This window comes from Monodelphis domestica, chromosome 6 (assembly GCF_027887165.1).
Source record: "Monodelphis domestica isolate mMonDom1 chromosome 6, mMonDom1.pri, whole genome shotgun sequence".
In the NCBI taxonomy this organism is placed as follows: Eukaryota; Metazoa; Chordata; class Mammalia; order Didelphimorphia; family Didelphidae; genus Monodelphis; species Monodelphis domestica.
Genome location: NC_077232.1, coordinates 45,095,588 through 45,108,008, shown reverse-complemented (window position 1 = coordinate 45,108,008; position 12,421 = coordinate 45,095,588). Strand labels below are relative to the sequence as shown.

Below are 12,421 nucleotides of genomic sequence, written 5' to 3'. Positions count from 1 at the left end.
CACTTTATGTAAATACAGTTCATTGCACACAGTAGACAACATGATAGCCAAATTATAGGGTGGACATATAAAACAAGCCCCATTTAAAGTCATACTGCATTAAATGGAACACAGGATGCCTCATTCAAAATAGGTCCCATTAAAGTAGAAATTCATTATTTTGAGCCCTTTTGAAAATGTCTACCTTGGAAAGACACAAAGCAAAGGGACCTGAAACTATTGCAAAAGAGATAATATCAAATGTGCATACATTCAGAAAAACATTAACACAGGAAATATAAGATATACAAAGCTTTCAATGTATGTATTCTACTTTGGGATTTTTTAATAACAAGGACTATAAAAATTTGAAGTCTAGATTTCTCTCTTCTTCTTCATCATCATCATCATCAACACAACCACCAAAATATTTATGCCAACATATTAACAATAGCAGTGGAGCATCATAATGATTATAGAGTGGCACCTGTTTTCTACTGATCTTTTTATGATTGGGGCAAAGGACCATAAAAATTTGTCCAGATGGCTAGTTATTTGTCTGTCCATAAAATGCCACTTCTCACTTCAGGAAATGCCTTACTGTCCAGTAGGGTGCAGTATTATAGCATCAACAAAACCTAAAGGGAACAGGGAACCAATTAACAAGGGAAGATGTGATGCCATAAATGGAAAAGTAAAAAGTGCTCTTACCTTCCTACTCCTAAGGTGAGCTCTATAATACATTCAGTTCTTGTGGTGGTATCTCCAGAAAACCACATGCTAAAGTTTTCTAAAAACACAGGTAGAGAACTCCATAATTTCACGGAATCTAAAACAGGGAAATAAAATTAATTATGCAGTAATTAAGTTATTTTTGCCTGAAGAGCAGAACCAATAAATAACATTGATGATAATCTCCAAAAAACATTGATATGCATCTTTTCCTTCACTGACTGTCAGGGCAGCATGCAAGGATTTTGTGTTGATAACACTCTAGAAATAGAAATGGGCAAGTAAAAATGTAAGCAGCCCTGCAGGGAAAGAATTTCCTGATGGAATTGAAGGGACCTCCAATGGAGTGATATTCCCAGGATACAATAGTTACTGCCAACTGATATATAAATTAGATTACAAATATTAGATAAGAAATAATGTGAACAAACTGTAGACAAAAAAAAATCTTTATTAAAAATAATTTATCTGTGAGACTATTTTCCCAAACAAAGAACAACCTGAAAGCAGCTATTACCTATAAAAACAATGTTCCTTCTTAGATAGACCAGTCATTAACAAGCTAAAATAAGTTTTTTCTTACTAAATCATTGTAAATAGTAAAGTCTGACATAATAAGGTAGTGATTGTTAGTTCCACAATAGTAGTAATAAAAACAATAACTGGTATTCCTCAAAAATATTCCACACTTGGTATAAAGTCAAAAGTCAATTATATAACTTACTATCAAGTGTGTTATCTTGGGTAAATCACTTAATAAATTTACCCACCATGTAATAATTTCAATAAACCAAAGTGTATTCATCAATAAAATGGGAATAATATCTATCCAATTCTATTCCCAGGGTTATGAGAATGTATATAAAAACATTTTAATTGTGAAGTATTATAAAATATATGATATATGATATATAATATAAAATACTATAAAAATATAAAGCAGCAACTATTTTGGTTATTAACAAAATAATAATGTCATTACCACCATAATAGTAATTTGCTTATTAATATATTCATTATATTTACAGTCACAGTGGTAATTTTGCTTCTTAATTATCAGTAAAATGACAAAAATGGCTATGAGTAGACTTTTCTATTTGTAATATCCTGTAGTTTATAAAGGACTTTCATATTTGACCTTTACAACACTCCTGTAAAAACTCTGAGACAGGTATTGTTGTTCTCATTTCATGGAGGAAGAAATTTCATTTGAGAAAAGTGATTTGTCCAAAGTCATGTATAATATAGGTGGTAGAATCAGACCTTGAACATCAATGTTCCAAAGACTTCTCAGAAAATCATATAATAATCTAGCTTGTTAAATAGTATGGGTCCTGGCAAAGCTCCTTAGCCATGTGGAAACAGAAAAAAATAAATTATTTTTTTATAGTTGAAGTTATAGGTAGACTGGTGGTTAGAGTGCTGGACCTGGAATCAGGTAAATCTGAGTTAGTTCTGATGTAGTCTCAGATACTTACTACTTTTGGCAAGTCATTTGTATGCCTCAGAAACCTCATCTGTAAAATGGGTAACTATCAACTACCTACCTGCCAGTACTATTATAATGATCAAAGAAGATGGTATTTTTAAAGCTTGCACAGTGTCTAGCACATAGCAAATTCAATATAAATGCTAGTGGTTGTTGTTACTATTAACAGGAATTTCTAAATCTCAGATTTGTGATCTTTTTAAGAAGTATTTTGATGACAGTATCTTATTATAACTGCCTTCTTTCTAAAACTATGTCTTTTGTCTTCTGCATTTAAAACATTAGTATTAGAGGAGGTCTGCTAGTTTCCTAAGATTGTTCCAGGAGTCCATGTCATATACACAAAAAAGTTAAGAATTCTGCACCTGAAAGATGGCATGCATTGGTTGTCCAGATGACATCTACAGAGAACATGGTCTTACTGTTATTAACTGCCAATTAAAGTAACATAATGAAGACATGGTGTTATATTTTCAAATGCCTCCAAAAGGCAAATCCAATCACCATGTAATAGTTTCCCAGGTTTATAACTTCATTGCTTTCCTTGATAGACATTGTTATTTATCACCCTATCATTTAGGGATTCCTCTTCTCTGAAAGCCAACAAGGTCAAAACTATTTTTATAATAATATTAAGATATTATTTGCCCATTAAATTACTTCTTTTTCCAATCACATAACTATGAAGTTGGATTTTCTTCATCTACTTCAACTAAATCAAAATATTATACCAGATAGAATACAAAAGCAAGAGTGAGAATACAATTGCAAAAATATAAAAATAATGGAAAGTCTGAAATCAAAAATTTGACACTTATCTGTGTGACCTTGGGCAATTCACTTAGCCTTATTTACCTCTTTTTCCTCATTTATAAAATGGTCTCAAGAAGGAAATAGCAACACACTCTAATATCTTTGCTGAGAAATTCCCAAATAGGATTACAAAGAGACAGACAGAACTGAACAACAGTTATATTTGAATGCTATGTGTAAGAAATTATGAATAGGATGGTTTCAGAGAAACCTAAAGAGATATGTATAAACCTTATACAAAGTGAACGGAGATGGGAGAATAAGTTGTATAGTAACTATAATATTGAAAAGAAAAACAACTTTTGAAAGACATGATATACTCTGATATATAAAATGAAAACTAGGCCTCCAGAAGAGTAACGAGAAAGTATGCCAGCCTCACTTGAAAGGGGATGTAATGGATTCAAGGTACAAAACTAAAAATACATTTTTGGAGATGGAAAATGGATTACATTTATTTTACACAACTATTATAATTACAAGAAAGGGTTTTTATTTTTTAAGAAGAGGGTGAAGGATGAGGTAGGGAAAAGCAAGTTTTGCAAAAAGAAAAGGCAAAAAGAAAAAAAGATAATTGAAGAATTTTTATAAGTACACAGCATCGAAATGAAGTCCAAAAAGACAAGCAAAATTGCTTTCTTTAAAAAAATTTTGAACTTAAAAAAACATTAAGTAAAATGAGCATTTCCTATAGGGCTTAAAACAAAGCAAGAGTATTATATGTAAATCTACAAGTGTTAATTATGTAAAGCTTACTTTATTTTTGAGAATATAATAAATTCAACAAGTAATTTTCAAAATTGTCCTACTTATCTGTAATTCCTCCTGCCCTTATTTTCTGTTTGCTTCTCAATTTTTGTTTGGGAAAGATTAAATCCAGATCCCTCTGTTCTCAACCCCAATTTAAGAATGAATGAATAAATAAATAAGGAAAAGCAAAACTCATAACAAAAACATATAATCACATAAAACAAATTTCTACATAAATCATGTCCAAAAATGTATGTTGAATATTCTGTATTCTAAATTCATTTCTGTCAAGAGGTAGGTAATATGCTTCATCATTGGTACTCTGAAATTGTGGTTGGTATTTAATGGTTAGGCCAAACCAATATAATAAAACTACAATACTACCTGAATTAATTTACTTATTCAATGGAATTCTACTCAAACTGCCATAAGATTACTTCATAAAGCAAGGGGGGAAATTATCTTATGGAACAAAAGGAAAAGAATATAAAGGGAAATAGTGGAAAGAGTAGAAAGGAATGGGAACTAACAGTATCATATTCTCAAACTACACTACAAAGCAGTAATCATCAAAACAATTTGGTCTTGGTTAAGAAATAAAGTAGTTGATCAGTGAAATAAATTAGGTACACAAAATATAGAAGAAAATGAACATGACAGTCTAGTCCTATTTGTTTGATAAACCCCAAGAATTCAGATATTGGAATAAGAACTCACTATCTGACAAAAGCTGCTTGGAAAACTGGAAAATGACCAGAACAATCAAAACTGAGTAAACTAAACTCTCACACAATTTAACAAGATAAGCCCCAAATGGATACATGACATAGACAAAGGATGACATCATAAATATGTTAGAAGAGCATGGAAGAAAGTACTTCTTAGATATGTAGATAGAGGAAGAGTTCATTCCCAGATAATAGACTGCAAAAATTATAGAAGAAAAACTGAATAATTTGATTATACATAAAATTAAAATTTTTTCCACAAACAAAGCTAATGCAGTTAAAATTAAAAGGGAAAGATATAATTAGGAAAAACATTTTCTGCTGCAAGTTTACTCTCATTTCCAAGATAGAGAAGAAAGTGATTGAAAGTTATAAAAAGAGCTATTTCCCATTGATAATACAGGGAGTTCTCAAGGGAAGATTTCTAAGGTATCAATATCTCCATAAAAAATATCAAATTACAAATAATTAGAGAAATATAAATTTATGTAGCACTGAAGTTCCACCTCCCACTTATCAGATTGGTAAAGATAACCAAAAAGATAATGGCAAACTTTAGAGGGTCTGCACGAAAACAAGCACATTAAAGACACTATAAAGTGATCCAGCAATTCTAGAAAGCAATTGGGAACTACTGCCAAAAAGTTACATATAATAATTTAAACCTATTAAATAAAATTATTATGTATAATAAATTGAAACAAAAAGATACACATGTGCATATATGTGTGTTCATAGGTATTTATATGAGCACACACAAGCATATATATTTGAAATTTAGAGCTATTGTCAAAAAGTTATTAAATTGTACATCCCAATACTACTACTACTAATCCTATATCCCTGTCAAAATGGAGATTTGAACCCCAGACTTCAATCCCCAGAAGTCCTTGGTACTTCCCAGAATTCCCTATAATCTCACCTGAGTCTCCACCTGGGCAAGATTACAATTAGTATTTAACGGGCTCTCAGCCTACCAAGAGCTCTCTTCCTCTCTATTAGGAGATTGCAATGATGTAGTGAGTAAACTAAGTGCAAGGGTTATGAATTTGGCTAATCAGCCATGTGCACGTAGTTTATCCTTGATTTCTAATAATATTAATAAACCTCAAAAAATATAATATTTCTATTACTAGAGACTAAATTAACTGTTACAGTTTTGGCAACCACTAGTTTGGATGAGAACTTCTCAATTTTTTTTTTTAAACATAGCCTAGATAAATATCCTTCTAAGCCATGTTTCTCCAAGGCTTTTCAGCAAAGCCTCTTGACTCAACTCGCTCCTGTTGCCTGCTTGCCTGCTTCTGCACTCCTGCAATCTGGACCTGCTTGACCCAGATCACTCTCCCAGCCACAGCCACGGCCCCAGCCCCAGCCCCAACAGGGCCAGCAACTCTGGCCTCTGAGCCAGATCACCCCAATCCAGCCCCAGGACCCAAGCTGCTGGTAGCTGCTCTTATGTCTTCGGAATCAAATACCAGCTGGTAAAAACAGGGGATGTCCTTTCCTTAGGCTACAAATAGCCTCCACATGGCAGGGGGCAGGGGACCACGGGGGCTGGGGGAGAAAGACGAGAAGGAAGAGACTTTTCCAAACAGGAATTTGATTACAAGCATGGCTTATTTCAAAAAATATTTTTTGACTGCACTGATTCTTTTATCTCACCTAGGATCAGGGGGAAAATTCAGCTCCCTTCAACTCTTTGGTCAATTTGAGATTCCAAAAACCCACCCTCACTATGAGGGAGCAGCTCAGTGGCTCAGTGGATTGAGAGCCAGGCCTAGAGATGGAAGGCCCTGGGTTAAAATCTGGCCTCAGACACTTCCTAGTTGTGTGGCCCTGGGCAAGTCACTTGACCCCCATTGCCTACCCCTTACCAATCTTCTGCCTTCTGACAATAGGTATCTAAATGGATAATTAACTAAAAAACAACAACAACAACAACAACAACAACAACAATGAACTTTAAAGGGACTGGAGGTTATATTTTTAAGACTTTTCGGATTCCAATGTTTTATAAAAATCTCTGTATTTATTGCATTTTGCTGATTGTTTTAAAATTTAATTTTGTTAGTTTTAAGTTCATATATTAATGTATTCAATACTATTCTGTTACACTGAATCATTTTAATGTACTGGGTTTTAACTACTGTTATATTCTGTTGCTTTTCCCCTATAACTATACTGAATAAATATTATTTAATAAGCCCTAATTTAAAAAAACAGCCTTTTTTCTATTTTGAATTTGTAAATTGTCACCTAAAGGATGGATGGACTTCATCAAAACTGGTTACAATTGTATAACAATCTTTGAAAAATTTAATGAGCTAAATATCTCAAATTTATTTTAAGGGATCTTTTAGACATGTTTTTTATATTTTTTCCCAACAACTCTGGTCATTTTCCCTGTTTCTAATATGAGATAAGGTCCATTTTAGTAGCTGAAGTGCAATACAATTAAAATCCCCACCTCCCGCATTTATAAAAATGTGAATGGATGAGACATCACAGTGTCATACCAAAGGAGCTAAGAAGTTAATCCCAGGGCATTGTACCCCTCTGGATGACTCCCCAAAGAAGAGAATCTCTCATTTATACTCTTCAGCTCACTTTACCCAACATCAACAGTACAGAGTTTTGGGTTTTTCCTAGACTCCTCTTCCACATTTTTTAATGAAATCTAGATTTCTTGATGATGTTCTAGACCCACATTTTTTACTTTGTTTAAAAATATGTTTGCCAAGGTTGAAATATTGCTACACCTGAAAAATTTGTGACAAGTATTCATTTTCTTTAAATGTCATTCAGCAGACTCATGTAAAAAATGATAGTGGTTTTTGTTTTCTATTGTAATTACTTGGGCTATTTAGAATTTTGGGGATATTGATATCTACATATTTGTACTACTGTCCTTTATTAAAAAAACTGTTACCTTGTAAAATTCATTTGCTTATACTCACAGTGGATCATAACCAGATATGAAGAGGAAATGGATCTCATTTTTGGTGAGAAATCTTGTATTCTATATTTCCTTAGCTGCCACAGTGTGTCAATGATTATAAGCTATATTTTTGAATTTTAAAATTCTTTTATTATTATATTTTTCCTGCATGTGCAATATATACTATTTCAGTTTTTTATTTTTTCTCTCCTTTTTTATATTTGAAGCACATGTCACCAGTATTAAGATTTTTTAAACTTTATTTATTTGCAGTAATATAAGTTTAAAATACATTTGCCATAATGTCAATGCATGCCCCCAAAGCTTGAGACTGTAAAAATGATGCCACTGATTGTTTAAAAAGAAATATAGAATTTTGCTTAATGATTCTGTCTGATTCCAGGACAAGATAATACAAAAAGAGCCATTGCCCAGGGCCAAAGAAGCACAGTTAACCTGCACAGGGCCAAGCAAGCACAAGGTCAAAGAGACCAACCAATCCCAATGGGGTTGATGAAAATTCTAAGCCAATACAAAGAACTTGAACCTAATGTGAAGAGTTGAGGTGGCGACGCTTAACATATGTTAAGACGTAGGCCTTCCTTGTATCCACACTCTTGTGAAAATACTTATAGATGAGTATCCCTAATTTGGCTCCTACCTGGCTCCTATAATCTAGTCTCTTTTCTGTCTTTCATAATGTGGCAACTTTCTGTAGTTCTGGCTACTGACTGGGTAAATGCTTAATTGATTATATCATTTTAATTGGGCTCTGATTCAAGGACCTGTTATAGATTTATTTTTCCTTTACTTGTTATTTTTACATATAAGACTTTGATAGTCTATATTTCATCCAGAAATTATCTTTTTTTACTTGGATTTTTCTAATGTTTTTTATTTCTCTTGCAAATTGATTCATAAACCTCATAACTCAGCCATGCATCCCTAAGTGATCCCTGTGTTTTGCAATCACCCTCTTCAAGGGGGTATGTAAAAATGTAAAAATTATTATTATTTTAAATTGCAACATTTAAATTCCTTGAGAGTACTTTAGATTAAGAAACATGCTACCTCTCTGAATCCAGAAACTGAATTCTTTGGAGAAGACACCATTAAGATGCCTCCACGGACCACAAGCTGTACACGAGAAGATCAAGAGTGAACTTTGGGTGTGGTTGACTGAACATTTACTTGTATGCATACTCTTATGCCAAAGGGGACTTCCCCATAACTGGCTTTTTGTCAATACACATAGCAATCATTGGTTTTGTTCTCTTTTCCTTTGACCCACAAATTATTGCAATCTTTAAGTTGATTATGTTTCCATGATCATTTTGGGGAAACTGGTTTCCCAATACGATCACAGAGGGAGACGTATCTGAATTTGGCTAATCAGCCATGGGCACGTGGTTTATTATTTTGTATCCTTGATTTCTAATAATCTTAATAAACCTCAAAAAAGTATAATATTTCTATTACTAGAGACTAAATTAACTGTTAAATCCCAGAGGGTTCAAAGAAAGTGGAAAAGTATGCAAATGTATAAGAATATTGATAGCACCTTTTTTGTAGTGACAAAGAACTGGAACAAAGTGGGTCAACCTTTAACTGGGAAACAGCTGAACAAATTATTGTACCTGAATGTTTGTTGTTGTTAAGGCACTTCAGTCATTTCCAACTCTTAATGACCTCATCTGGGTTTTTCTTGGCAGATACTGGAGTGGTTTGTCATTCCCTTCTTTAGCTCATTTTATAGATGAGGAAACTGAAGCAAATAAGGTGAAGTGATTTGTCCAAGGTCACATAGCATGTCAATGTCTGCAACTGAATTTGAATTCAGGTCTTTCTGATTTCTGGTCTGTTACTCTATCCACATGAATATAATCAAATACTCTTGTGCTTTAAGAAATTATGAACAGAACTGTTTCAGAGCAAGTATAGAATGAAGTAAACAGAATCATGAAAACCAATCATTTAATAATAAGAACATTATAATAACAAGTTTGAATGACTTAAGAACTCTGACCAATATAATGATTAGCCATGATGACTGTTAAGGGTAAAATTAGGGTTGTTGTCCGATTATATTATATTAGTGGTCGCCAGGGATCAAAATTCAATCCCAATGAAATATTCAAGTCAGTTTGGGATTTTTATGGTGGTTTAATTACAATAGTATGAAGAAATTAAGAAGAGAGAGAGGAAAGGGTATGAGATTTCTCTGGCCTAGCCTAAGCCAAGGAAAGTTCAGAGGCCTCAGCCAAAGGGCCTTCTCAGAAGATTAAATCTAGCTCGGCTTCCAGCAATGAGGTGGCCTCCTCTGATATGAGGGGCCTCTTAGGAGGGTGGTGCTTTTCAGGAGGTTAAAGAAAGGAGGAATCAGCCTTACCACTCACCAAGGTCACTCAGGGAAGATACCTCACCTAAACCACGCTATAGAGCCAAAAGCCGCAAGCACACCAAAAAGCCACCCAGAGCTCCCAATGATGCTGAGAGCTCCCAACACTGCCAAGAGAGTGATCACAGGAAGTCACGCAAAATATATAGGCAGTTCTTTACATCACTTCCTGCATCTCACATGTACTAATGGTAGCTTAAGCTTGGCTTAGGACAGCCCAGGGGGATCAGTCAGTTGTTTCTGATTTGTCATTTGCTAGTACATTTCAGTCACAGGCCATCCTCCTCTACGGTTAATTGTTAAGTGGGGGGGCGTATACATTCCTGGCTTCTAGACTTCTAAAAATTTAGCACGGTGGAGTAAATCTAAAATTCACAGTCCTCAGGACATCTGATGAAGCATATTATTCACCTATTGGAAGAAGTGATAGTGCAGTTTTAGACATATTTTTCAAACATGGTCAATGAGGAAATTTGTCTTGATACATATCTGCTATGAGGATTTTTTCTTCTCTTATTCTCTTTAGGGAGTATGGAGTAGGGTGAGGGAAAGAAAGAGGAGGGATAAGATAAGCATTTTGTTAACTGAAAATAAAATAAAATTTTAAAATCATTTAATTACTACATTAATCAAAGTTCTTAAGTACTGCAAAGTTGTTTTTCTTTACATTATTATTATAGTATAAACTGTTCCTTAGGTTCTGCTCACTTCATTCTACATTATTTCAAACAAGTCTCCTAAGGTGCCTCTGAAACCATCCCTTTCATCATTTCTTATGCCACAATAATATCCTATTATATTCATATACCTTATTTTGTTCAGCCATCCTTCAATTCATAGGAACTTCTTTAGTTTCTACTTCTTTACTGCCACAAAAAGACCTTTTCAGATAAATGAGTACTTTTCTATTCTCAATGCAGTGCCAGCAAAGTAGTGGTATCACTGGGTTTGTGTATATGCGATTAAACAACTTTGGGGACACTTCCAAATTAAAGGGCAGTTTTGAAAATAACATGATGAATTATATTTTTAAAGGTGAGGGTTTTCAGAAATGATCCTTTCAGTTTTATATATTAAAATGTTCTTTTTTATGTTCATCAATTTCAAAAATTTTAAGTAATCATATTTAAACATTAAAAAATAATGAATTGACTCATTCTTTGAATTTGTACCTGCAGGACTTAGCACAGTACCTGGCGCCTAACACTAACAGTATGTGCTTAAGAAATATTTATTGAAAATAAATAAATAAATATTTATTGACTTTCAGTTCAACATCCTCCTTCTTGGCAATGAGGAAACCAATAAGATCACAAGGAAGAAGCACTGGGAAGATTTGAATCCTCAGTGTAAGTTTTTCCAACCATGTAATTTTCTTTTTGGTCAGGACCCATAATCATCAGCATTGAGAACTAGTGCAAAACAGCAACTTCTCAGTGACTTGATCTGGAAAGTTTCTTGTATCACTGAAAGTCTAAAACAACTTAGCTATTTTCACACAAAAAAAATTTTCAAAAATAAATGAGTAAAAATATTATTTCCATAGTAGAAAAAATTAACTTAGAAGCAATAAGTGATTAGTTTAATATATAAGGGAATGGGCTGATTCTTACATTAGTTCAACTTAGCATTGTAGATGCAGCTGTAGACTTGAAGTCTAGATACTTATCTATGTGACTCTGGGCAAGTTACTTTATTTCCCTGAGCTTCAGTTTCCTCATCTGTAAAATGGGAATAATAATAAGACCAAGTGAGGTAATATAAGTAAAAGCACTTTGCAAACTTTAGAGTGCTATATAAATGATGATAATATATGTTCTCAAAGGCGATGGCAACAGAGATTAGACTATGGCTAATGATATTGAGCTGGAAATTCAAGTACAAGATCAATCAGTGACAGACTTTGTCCAAGGACCATCAGCTTTCTCTCAAAGACTAACATTATTAATATCTTTACAGATTTGTAATCAATTCTATGTGCACACACCTTCAAAGACACAGGTCACAAAACATTCATACCATCTCATATCACACAACTCTTTTCCTTATCTTCCTATAATTCTTTCCTTGGGAATCTATGAAATATGTTGAGACTATTTCTTTATAATTCTTCACACTAGAGAATATGGGCTATAAATAAATTATTTTTAACCAGAGTAATATAATTTAAGTCACTTTAGAGTGCTGATATAAGGGAGGGGGTGGTTTCTACCTCATGACTTGCATACATTTGTTCCCCAAACTCATATTTTACAGCCCCCTCAGATTGTATTAGAACTCAACCACTGCCAGGTTCCTGAAAGGTCCTTGGCTCTGGCACTATTCCCACAGTCCCAAGGAACTTGATTCCATCCCACCCCACCCCACTCCCCCATAACCCCAAGCAACTGGAATCACACTCTTTGTGGGATAGGCTGTCCTCTTTGCTGCCAATCTGCCAGTTCCTCCCTCTTTTTTTTCAGTTATATATCTAACAAAGTTCTTTATGGTAGCCTCAAATGCCTGCTCCAGAATATACTTCCTCCTTTCATCTTCCTTTCTCATACCTTTCATCTTCTAGTCTTCAGGGTCTCCTTCCTGACATTTCCCTT

The 12,421-nt window shown here is 33.8% G+C and overlaps 1 protein-coding gene across 5 annotated transcripts in view; it reads right to left on the bottom strand.

Moving 5' to 3' along the window:
• The window catches only part of IMMP1L (inner mitochondrial membrane peptidase subunit 1), a 112,111-nt gene that overhangs the window by 69,741 nt on the left and 29,949 nt on the right, over window positions 1-12,421 (bottom strand). For 4 of the 5 annotated variants that reach the window (XM_056801981.1, XM_001368462.4, XM_007497219.3 and 1 more), the window contains one exon: window positions 691-808. The gene's annotated coding sequence lies outside the window, so the exon portion shown is untranslated. Of the gene's footprint in view, window positions 1-690; window positions 809-4,480; window positions 4,501-12,421 lie in introns of those variants that run through there. The other variant, XM_056801982.1, reaches the window with a different exon arrangement.